This window comes from Triticum urartu, chromosome 2A, assembly GCF_056163025.1.
Source record: "Triticum urartu cultivar PI428250 chromosome 2A, HENAU_Tu73, whole genome shotgun sequence".
Taxonomy (NCBI): domain Eukaryota; kingdom Viridiplantae; phylum Streptophyta; class Magnoliopsida; order Poales; family Poaceae; genus Triticum; species Triticum urartu.
Genome location: NC_141874.1, coordinates 364,868,825 through 364,881,175, shown reverse-complemented (window position 1 = coordinate 364,881,175; position 12,351 = coordinate 364,868,825).

The window sequence follows — 12,351 nt, the reverse complement described above, 5'->3', positions numbered from 1 at the left end:
GCTAGGCCATCCTTCACTGCAGCCCCGACCCATCTTGTTCCACGGTGCCAGGCCTCCCAACCACCAACGCCGGCCCATGGCCAAGGCCCGACCGAACCCTAGCCTCCCTGAGTCCTTCCCCTGCTCCCTCTTCGTCCCTCAGCGCCGCCAGAGACCCGCATCACTCGATCCCATCTCTTCCTCTGTCCGCCGCCTCCGGCTTGACCCTCCTCTCTCGCTCGTCCCCCTCCTCGCGCCAGGGAAGGGAGCTCCCTCGTCCTCGCTGTCCTTCAGCTCATTGTCGCTCCCTTGCCATCTCCGGCGCCGCGCGGGTGAGCGCCACCGCCGGAGCTCCACCCCGTCGGCCGAGAGGCCACGACCAAGATGGAGCCTCCTCTTCGACTTCACGCCAGCAGGAGCCACCGCCCGACCTCCTCCAACGCCGCTGCCTCGCCAGGAGCTGCACCGCTCGGCCCCTCCCGCGCGCCTCCCTTTGGAGCGCCAAGCCGCGACCATGCCTTCCTCTCCTGCACCTCGTCCCATGCCCGCCGTTGCCAGCTGCTACTCTGCCGCGAGCCACCGTACGTCGCAGCTACGCCATTGTGTGGCTCCTCCAGCAACCTCCTGTGAACCTGCCTGCCTCCTTGACCTCCAGGCCACCGCGTCGCCCCCTTCTCTTTGCTGAGGCCGCCACCGGTGCCCAGCGCCTGCCTCTGCCATGGCCTTCCTCCTCCCGTGCCTGCAGCGATGTTGCCCTGCTGCAGCTGCTCTTCCTACGCGCCGCCTTCCTCGCTAAGCCCCGTGGCGTGGCCCTTCTCCGGCAACTAGCGCCCCTGCATGAACGACCACCACCACCCATGCATGCCCCTGGATTCGTCCAAGTCCAATGATGTTTTTGTACAACTACGGTGCGGAGACCAGGACCAGCAAGTCCGCACGGGAGCCCGAACGACTACTTCCACGATGATGCAAGAACAAGTACCCTCGACGTGTTTTTCGCCAAGTACCACAACGCCCGGAGCCCTCGGATATGTCAAGTTTGACTACACTGCAAGATGAAGAATGCCAAGTACCTCTCCGAAAACAAACATGTACCACTATGCCCGGAGGCATCGGATCCGTCAAGTCCAACAAACGACTATGCTCAACTACCCACGACCCCGAACGTCTATGAAAACGGGTACCACTACCGTCGCAGAGATCACGAGAACCTGTACCTACGAACCTGGAGCATGTGAGAACCTCTACCGACTAACTCAGAGCGTGTACGACGACCGTTGTCGAAGACCCGTACCTCTATCGCTTCCCGAACATGAACGAGCATTTCCTCTTTGACTCGTGAACCACTAATTCCACCACCATTGTCGAGGGCCGATAGTACCACTACTTCTACTACCGTCGCAGAACGACTACTTCCTCTACTTCCCTCGTTGAACCCGAACCGTCCGGAGATGCACGCTTCAAAGGTATAACCCCGAGACGACCGTCCGAGAACGATTGCTTGTGTTGTATGAGATGCACCCTTTGTCTGCACCGTGTCTGTAGTGTCTCTCACTTCCGTGCCATCGACTTGTGGGAACCTGGTATCCGGGAGCACCCTATCATCTTGCATGACACACTCACACCCACTTCCTTTTGCACCGGTATCCCTGTGAGCTACCGGATCATCGGAATGTTGCCGTGGCATCATTTTCGGATTGGTTGCCATGGCACCCCTTTCGTTTCCGCCACGATGACAAATGCCTCATAACTTATCATGTCAACATTTTCATAAATACTGCATAAAACTTGCACATGTCATTCGCATCATGATAATAACATTTAAATGTTTAAAATTATTGTTGCACCAAATTGCTAAATGCATACGGGGATTTACCGAAATTGTTGTTTGTTATTTCCGGCCTCATTTAGACTTACCTAAATGTTTAGTTTACTTATGCTCCACCTCTTGCCATGTTTAAACAACATTTAATTTTGTTGAGTAGTTTAAACGGGAGAGAACTAAATAATTAAATGCGGTGTTTCGTCAATGCAACTCGTTGCATATTGAGCTCCACTTAACTTGTAGTTTTGCTTGTGCACTTTGCCATGCCTCATTAAATCGGACATGCATCATACTTGGTTGTGCCCATGCCATGATTATGTGAGGGTCATTTACCATGTTGTTTGCTTCTTTCCGGTGTTGCTTCTCCGGGTTAGTTCCGATAACGTCGCGTTTGTGAGGATTCGTTCAACTACGCCCGTTTGTCTTCTTCATGGACTCGTTCTTCTTCCTTGCGGGATTTCAGGCAAGATGACCATACCCTCGAAATCACTTATATCTTTGCTTGCTAGTTGTTCGTTCTATCGCTATGGCGTGCTTCCTACCACTTGTTATATCATGCCTCTCATATTGCCATGTCAAGCCTCTAACCCACCTTCCTAGTAAACCATTGTTTGCCTATGTTATCGCTTGTGCTCAGCCGCTCTTATAGAGTTGCTAGTTCCAGGTGAAGATGAAGTTTGTTCCATGTTGGAACATGGATATGTTGGGATATCACAATATCTCTTATTTAATTAATGCATCTATATACTTGGTAAAGGGTGGAAGGCTCGGCCTTATGCCTGGTGTTTTGTTCCACTCTTGCCGCCCTAGTTTCCGTCATACCAGTGTTATGTTCCTTGATTTTGCATTCCTTACGCGGTTGGGTGTTATGGGAACCCCTTGACAGTTCACTTTGAATAAAACTCCTCCAGCAAGGCCCAACCTTGGTTTTACATTTTCCTAACAACCTAAGCCTTTCTCCCTTGGGTTTCCGGAGCCCGAGGGTCATCTTTATTTTAACCCCCCAGGCCAGTGCTCCTCTGAGTGTTGGTCCAAACTAGAGCCCCTTGCAGCGCCACCTCGGGGAAACTTGAGGGTTGGTTTTAGTTGTACGGACTGCTCATCCGGTGTGCCCTGAGGACGAGATATGTGCAGCTCTTATCGGGATTTGTCGGCACATTCGGGCAGCTTTGTTGGTCTTGTTTTACCATTGTCGAAATGTCTTGTAACCGGGATTCCAAGTCTGACCGGGTCTTCCTAGGAGAAGGAATATCCTTCGTTGACCGTGAGAGCTTGTGATGGGCTAAGTTGGGACACCCCTGCAGGGTATAAACTTTCGAAAGCCGTGCCCGCGGTTATGTGGCAGATGGGAATTTGTTAATATCCGGTTGTAGAGAACTTGACACTTGACTTAATTAAAATGCATCAACCGCGTGTGTAGCCGTGATGGTCTCTTTTCGGTGGAGTCCGGGAAGTGAACACGGTTTTGGAGTTATGTTTGTGCGTAAGTAGTTTCAGGATCACTTCTTGACCGTTGTGTTGCTTTTCTTCTCGCTCTTATTTGCGTATGTTAGCCACCATATATGCTTAGTGCTGTAGCTCCACCTCATTACCCTATCCTACCCATAAGCTTAAATAGTCTTGATCTCGCGGGTGTGAGTTTGCTGAGTCCTCGTGACTCACAGACACTTCCAAACAGTTGCATATGCCGATGATACCAGTGCAGGTGACGCAACCAAGCTCAAGTGGGAGCTTGATGAAGATGTTGATCGTTGTTTTGCATCTTTTTTGGTTGATCAGTAGTGGAGCCCAGTTGGGACGATCGGGGAACTAACATTTGGGGTTGTCTTCTTTTATTTTGGTTCCGTAGTCGGACCTTGATTGTATTCTGGATGATGTATGTTTAACTTGTATTTGTGTGAAGTGGCGTTGTAAGCGAACTCTTTATCCCTTTCTTATTCAGTACATGGGATTGCGTGAAGAGTACCCCTCTTGCGACAAAACCACAATGCGGTTATGCCTCTAAGTCGTGCCTCGACACGTGGGAGATATGGCCGCATCGTGGGTGTTACAAGTTGGTATCAGAGCCTTCCCCGACTTAGGAGCCCCCTGCTTGATCGAATCGCTGACGTTGTTGAGTCTAGAACAAAATGTTTTGAGTCTTAGGATTATATATATCGGAGAGTAGGATTCTTTTTACTCCTCAGTCCCTTCGTCGCTCTGGTGAGGCCTCCTAACGTAGAGTTTTGACTCTTCTCTCTTCACATTTCACGATTTTTTTTGGATCACGCGGGTATCTTGGAATCGTTCCGATAGTCTTGTGACGAGAACATTGTTCTTGGTGCCTCATGACATTTAGGGTTTGTGGCAGTGTCCCGGGGAGTTGAGCTCCGAGGTGTTGTCGTCACAATTTTATCATTGCAGTTCTGGAATACCTGAGTTCGCCGACATCGAAAATCTCTTTTATGCAGTTGTTGGTGAGATAACCTCGACGCCACCCAGTACTGGGGTGGGAGTTCGGGAGTATTTCCATAACTCGTATAATGGATGCTTTTGGAAGGTTGAGGTACATGATTTCCGAAGGTTTCTTGGTTATGTGTTGAAGGATGGATACAACTGGATGTAGGAATTGTTAGTTTGGGTGAGATATTATGCTTCCCTTGTATCCCCAACACCTGATTGCATAACCAGAAAGTTTGGGGAGTTTATAAGTGGGAATTCAAGTAGCTCCTAGAATATCTTTCCAACAGACACATGATATGATATGGGATCTATCATATGTTTGTTTCCGACTTATTCTGCAAGCCAATCCTTTGTTTTTGTTTTGGTTTGTGGAATTCGAGTTGCTTCAATGTCAAGTGTTGATTCCATACCTTTCCTAAGCGGTGTTCTCATACTTCTATGTGAATACCAATCCTTCTTGATAATTGAGATTGTCATGTCAATCCTTTTTCAATGGGCGTGTTTCTCTTCAAGTGGATCCGATCATTTTCAACATCCGCAAGATCAACTCAAAGTCTTCTCAACGTTGTTCGTTTCATCCGTTCCCAAGTTGTCTTTGTTTTTCCCGCCCTCCCACCCTTTTTATTCAAGGACTCATATATCTTAATCAAGCATCCATTTTTATTGCTGTGAAGTCTCTTCATTATTTTGCTTCAATGTTTTTATCCGGTGATTCTCAGGAAGATGCTAAGGAAGCTACAAGTTCAACATTATCCGTTCTATTTTCTTCTCCGGTGGATTCATTTCAAGCTTTGTTGATCATATCCTTTTTCCTCGTTTCAAATATTTTTCCATACCGGTGTACTTCGTAATTTTTCACTTCTTGTTATTCATTTGTTCCGGAGTGCTTAAGATTATCTCAAAAGATTCAAGTTTCTATTCTTAATCCTTTCTAGCTATTTCGAGGTTGTTATCTCATTCAAACCATTTAATTCAACCGGAGCAATCTCCTTTTCAAGTAATCGTTCAATGGTGTATCTTTTGAGTGGGCCCTAACCCACAGGTCTTTTTCCAGGATCTTACCTAACTCTTCTTTTTCCGAAGCTACTCTCAAATTCTTCTCCAAGTTTGACGTAAGAATGAATTATCATCAGTCATATGCATTTCTCCACGACCTTTCAAATTCTTTTCATCTTTGGCTCAACCTTTCCTCTTTTAATCCTTCCAGAGTGCCTCAACAATTCATGGTGGTGTTTCTCATCGTCATTCTCTGCATTTGAAGACTGAAGAAGTATTTCCTCTAAATCTTGGTCCGTTCTCTCGAAGATTCATGGTTCTAGCCTTATGCCATCCCATCATAATTATTTTCTATTGTGAGAATTCTTTCCACCCATCTGGAGCAATTCAGGAGTCTTTTGAATTTGATTCTCCGTAGCCCATCATCTCAGAATTATTCATTCTCAGCGTGTAGCTATCGTTCTCCAAATCTTACAGGTGCATCGTTCAAGTATTCTCTAGTCCGCTCGTGATATCTTGGTTCTCATGTATCCAAATCCCCCAAAGTTTCTTCATTTGTTCTCAAATTCTTCCCGGTGAATTGTGTCTTTTCTACTTTCATTTTCAATTCTTATGGTGGTTTGTTCAAGAGTTCTCTTCCTTGGTTATCATATCAATTTATTTGTTCTTTCCAAATCCCACCAGTGGTTTATTGAAGTTCTTCTCAAGTTTGTACTATATCTCTCCTTAATCCTTTCCAATGGGAATGAGTAGTATGCCAAATCCGTTGCTTGTCATCAATTTAATTGATGAAGGATAAGCATAATGTAATTATTATTATTGTTTCATCCAAGTGATTAATTCCTTATTCCGGAGGTTCATCAAAATTCTTGATTTCTTTTGTTCATCTTTCTTTTCCGAGTTCCAAGCTCTCTCAATTATCTCGTCAGGAAGATCCATCTGAATCATCGCAAGGCTTCACCTTGTGTTCTCAACTCCTCTTTCTTTATATCATCCTTTTATTATCGGAGTTCTTTTCAGCTTCATCTTGCATTCCGAAGTGTAATTCTTTCTCTCTTATTATTTGAGGTGGTGTTATGTCATTCTTGATAATTTTCCCTTCGTGTTTCATGTTTCACAAGTTGTTAGGAATGAGATATTTAAATCCATCATTTTCTCTTTGTTCAAGAGACCTTTTCAACCAATCAACCTTTTTTTGTTGGAGTTAGATTGAGTTATATTTCACCTAAAGCTTTCCCTAAGGATTGTTGCTATTTATGGTGCTTATAAATGACCCAAGTTCTTCATTTATCCTCTCGGTGAAATAAGTTTCTTGTCTCCTTGTTGATATCAATCCAATTTATTTGTTTTCCGTAGTGGCAGAATTTCACCTCAAATTTTGAGAAGTTTTTCCATAAGCCCACTACAAGCATTTTTGTTTCGTTGTTAGTTTTCCAACAACTCCATTTGACCCTTCTCCTAAAGATGCTTTTCAAGCTCATTTGTGGTAGAAGTTGGCATTTTCTTCTCCATTCTTATTCCAATGATCTATCTTCTATTCTTTCTTCTGGAGACATTGTGATGTTTCTCTCTTCATTCATCATCTAGATTTCTCGGGATTGTGTTCCTTTTGTGCTTATCCATTTAACCGGAGTGTGGTGTTCTCCTTTCAAGTTCTTTTCATCTTATCAAGTTTTCCTTCTCTTTTCTACCAGAGTGCTGTCCAAATTATATCATTCTTATTCCTTCCAAATATTGTTTTGACCGGAGTGGTTTCAATATCTATCTTGTCACTTAACCTCTGGGTTCTCGTCGTATCCCATGTTCCTCTTATCTAACGGAGTGTTCGCAATCCTGTTCATCTCCATTATATTCTTTCTTTCGATTTGTTCAACCTCGCAAGGTTCTTTGGTTTCACTCATTTGTCAAAGAAGCAACTTAGTTTTACCTCTTCCCCTTCCTCTTCCGTTTCCCTCCGGTGCCATACTAGATCTCGGGACGAGATCCTCTTGTAGTGGTGGAGTGTTGTAACGCCCCAAGACCGGAGATTCAGATGCCTTCCATGGATTCCGAGATTCTTCGTGTGATTTGTTTGGTTCGTTGCTTTCGTTTTTGCATCATGTGCATTGCATCATGTCATCTTGCACCTCTTCTTAAAACTCATCCAATTAAATTGTATCGATCTTCGATCCATTTGAACCGAGGGAATTCACATGGTGATTCTCTTTCTAACATATCCTCCCAATATTAGGGCGCTATAATAAACATTCCATTAGTTTGGAATTAACCGGAACACACTTGCAAATAATCCTCATGCCTTTTCCACTTCGAGTTTGACCTTCAAATCTTGTCCGCAATTCTTATTACTTTTACCGAGGTTCCTCCAAAAATCCGAACATTTTTGGGCACTGCTAAATCCAAGTCCTAGTTCAAACCCATTTGAATTAAATTCAAATGAGTTTGAATTTATATCTTTCGATCATGCCATTTCTAATTTTCTTGGGTCAAACTTATTTTTTTGACTCCGAGAAAAATACCCTCCTGCTCAAGCTTCTTCCCTCTTTCTTTTCCTTCTCTTTAATCCTTTTTTGTTAAAGAGTTATGAGAGGGAAGAGATCCCAGCCACCAGGTCGTTTAGGCCCAGCTAGGCCATCCTTCACTGCAGCCCCGACCCATCTTGCTTCACGGTGCCAGGTCTCCCAACCACCAACGCCGGCCCATGGCCAAGGCCCAACCAAACCGTAGCCTCCTTGAGTCCTTCCCTCGCTCCCTCTTCGTCTCTCATTGCCGCGAGAGACCCGCATCGCTCGATCCCATCTTTTCCTCTATCCGCCGTCTCCTGCTCGACCCTCCTCTCTCGCTCGCCCCCTCCTCGCGCCAGGGAAGGGAGCTCCCTCGTCCTTGCCGTCCTTCAGCTCATCGTCGCTCCCTTGCCATCTCCGGCGCCACACGGGTGAGCGCCACCGCCGGAGCTCCACCCCGCCGGCCGACGAGGCCACGACCAAGCTGGAGCCTCCTCTCCGCCTTCGCGCCAGCAGGAGCCACCGCCCGACCTCCTCCAACGCCGCTGCCTCGCCAGGAGCTGCACCACTCGGCCCCTCCCGCGTGCCTCCTTTTGCAGCGTCAGGCCGCGACCATGCCTTCCTCTCCTGCACCTTGTCCCATGACCGCCGTTGCCAGCTGCTACTCTGTAGCGAGCCACCGTACGTCGCAGCTACGCCGTTGTGTGGTGCCACCAGCAACCTCCCGCCAACCCGTCTGCCTCCTTGACCTCCAGGCCACCCCGTCGTGCCCTTCTCTTTGCTGAGGCCGCCACCGGCGCCCCAAGCGCCTAGCGCCTGCCTCTGCCATGGCCTTCCTCCTCCCATGCCTGCAGCGATGTTGCCCTGCTGCAGCTGCTCTTCCCGCGCGCCATGCTACGTCTCGAGCTAGCGTTGGTTTTCCCCGAAGAGGAGGGGGTGATGCAGCACAATAGCGTAAGTATTTCCCTCAGTTTTTGAGAACCAAGGTATCAATCCAGTAGGAGGTCACGCACAAGTCCCTCGTACCTGCACAAAACGGTAGCAACTCGCAACCAACGCTTAGGGGTTGTCAATCCCTTCACGGTCACTTACGAGAGTGAGATCTGATAGAGATAATATTTTTGGTATTTTTGGTATAAAGATGCAAAGTAAAAAGTAAAAGCAAAACAAGTAAAATAAAGTAATGGAGATTGATATGATGAGAATAGACCCGGGGGCCATAGGTTTCACTAGTGGCTTCTCTCAAGAGCATAGATATTCTATGGTGGGTGAACAAATTACTGTTGAGCAATTGATAGAATTTAGCATAGTTATGAGGTTATCTAGGTATGATCATGTATATAGGCATCACGTCCGTGACAAGTAGACCGACTCCTGCCTGCACCTACTACTATTACTCCACTCATCGACCGCTATCCAGCATGCATCTAGAGTATTAAGTTAAAAAACAGAATAACGCCTTAAGCAAGATGACATGATGTAGAGGAATAAATTCATGCAATATGATAAATACCCCATGTTGTTATCCTTGATGGCAACAATACAATACGTGCCTTGCAACTCTTTCTGTCACTGAGTAAGGACACCGCAAGATTGAACCCAAAGCTAAGCACTTCTCCCATTGCAAGAACTACCAATCTAGTTGGCCAAACCAAACGGATAATTCGAAGAGACTTGCAAAGATAACTCAATCATACATAAAAGAATTCAGAGAAGATTCAAATATTATTCATAGATAAGTTGGATCATAAACCCACAATTCATCGGTCTCAACAAACACACCGCAAAAAGAAGATTACATCGAATAGATCTCCACGAGAGAGGGGGAGAACATTATATTGAGATCCAAAAAGAGAGAAGAAGCCATCTAGCTACTAGCTATGGACCCAAAGGTCTGAAGTAAACTACTCACACTTCATCGGAAGGGCTATGGTGTTGATGTAGAAGCCCTCCGTGATGGATGCCCTCTCCGGTGGAGCTTCGGAACAGGCCCCAAGATGGGATCTCGTGGATACAGGAAGTTGCGGCGGTGGAATTAGGTTTTTGGCTCCTTCTCTGGTCTAATGGGGGTACGTAGGTATATATAGGAGGAAGGAGCACGTCGGTGGAGCTCCGAGGGGCCCACAAGGCAGGGGGCACGCCCAGGGGGGCGCCCTCCACCCTCGTGACCTCCCCGGAAACTTCTTGGAGTAGGGTCCAAGTCTCCTGGATCACGTTCGGTGAGAAGATCACGTTCCCGAAGGTTTCATTCCGTTTGGACTCCGTTTGATATTCTGTTTCCTCGAAATACTGAAATAGGCAAAAACAGCAATTCTGGGCTGGGCCTCCGGTTAATAGGTTAGTCCCAAAAATAATATAAAAGTGGAAAATAAAGCCCAATATAGTCCAAAACAGTAGATAAAGTAGCATGGAGCAATAAAAAATATAGATACGTTGGAGACGTATCAGGCATCCCTGTGGCGACCCGACCCGAATGGATCAAGTCGACTGTGCTCCGGTGTCATCCCTGGATCAGTAATGCTGACACCACATAGTACATCGAAGGATTTATAGCAGAGTGGCAATCACACACTTATTACATCGTTGTCTCAAAGAGAACTTATTACAATAAATATGGCTTAAGGCCATATAATAACGATAACAGCGGAAGACTCGGAAGATAAATGGGTCCATCAACTCCAACGGCATCACTGAGTATAGAACCACGACCTAAAAGCACCTTACTCGTCGTCTGAAAAGTCTGCACCATGAAAGTTGTAGCCCGAAAATGGGTCAGCACATGGAATATGCTGGCAAAGTAACACATAGAGAGTAATGGAATGAAATAGCTATACTACATGCATATATGGCTGGTGGAAAGCTCTATGGTTATAGATTTTGCGTAAAGCCAGTTTTTCCCTACTGCAAAGGAATAAATTTATTTAACTATCATGGTAGTTGTTAAACATCGAAAATGGTTAACAGCATTCCGATCCCAATTAAGTGAACAATTAAACCCAACAATATTAATTAGAAGTAACATGATGAGATTCACATGATATTCAAGTACTAGATACTCAAGTTGTCCATAACCGGGGACACGGCTAATCATGATTAGTTTGTACACTCTGCAGAGGTTTGCGCACTTTTCCCACAAGACTCGATCGCCTCCGTTTGGTTTCTCGCACTACAGGATGTTTGAGAAGACGGATGATCGAGACATAGTCTTTCAGAAGCGCTAGCACCTTACATGTGGGTAGACCGTACCACCTATAACCCCTACATCTGCTAGTCTACCCATAAGAGTTCGCACGACTTAGTCAACTATGCCAGAGCCCATAATAGCTTGTGGCTGCACACGGAAGTTACTAGCATGAATGATCTTATGATCCCTTTGAGCCTGGGTGGCGGTCCAAAATAAAACAGGCAAGTCCTGATAGACATCAGGTGCCTCAATCCACCCAGATGTGTGTTTAAGTTGCCACCTTAGATAAACCATTAAAATTATCAACTCACATCTGTCATGGATATCACTCACCCAATCCACGTCTACTAGCATAGCATGGCATAATAAGCAAACGTAGAAGTAACTCCCAAAGGTTTCATAATAATACAGGTGATAGGTACTACCTCATCTACTTCCCATCCCACAATTTAATTAGATCCTAATCATGCAATGTGAGAGGATTAATCTAATGCAATAAAATATGGGTTGTAGAAAAGGTATGGTCAAAGTGTTACTTGCCTTGCTGATGATCCGCGAGACCTAGGGTTTCGAAGTAACAAGCGGCGCAATCCGGGTGATCTATCGCAGACAAACAACAAGCACACAATAAGTACTCAACTAATGCACAGGTAAAACTCGAACAAGAGAACGAACTAGAAAGTTCAACTTAAGAACTCCGGTTGCAAAGAAAGAACGAACGGAACAGACGACGGAAAAACAAACGGCGGAAGAAAACAACTCGGTTCTAGCAAGTTGAAACTAGGTCAAATTTTACTGTAGCAAAGGCTCGTTCAAGTTGATTAGACGGAACGGTGGTTTTGAAACGAAACTCCAGGCGCTTGAATCACCTGATTCCGATAAACGAGCGAGAAGAAAGACTAGAACGAAGATCGGATCTGAGATCACGATCACGGAACAAAGACGCGGAATAAATCAGACGAGAAAGAAAACGAAGAACGGTTAAACGAATGGACGTTCGTTAACCGGGAACTATCGGTGATCACGTTCGTTGAGACGAACGGTCCGAAAGAAGAACGAAAACCGATCTAGGGTTTCGGAAAAGACCGAAACAAAAACGAAAGAAAACCGGAACGGTTTAGAAGAAAAACTGAACTGAGGGGAGAAAAAGAGACGCGGCGCAGGACAACCTCGGCGAGGCTCCGGCGAACGGCGGCGACGGCGGCTATAGGGCGGCGGCGGCTATAGGGCGGCGGCGGCGGGTGAGGGGCGCGGGGTGGGGCGCGGCTAAGGAGGAGAGGGGCTTGGGATTGATGTGAGGAGAGGGGGGGGGGGTTTGGGGTGTATTTATATAGGTGGGGGGGATTACTTGGGGTAGGGGGCAAGCAAAAGAGGGAAAACAAAACAAGGAAAGGGGGGGCTAACCGGCCTAGAGTCCCTCTGGG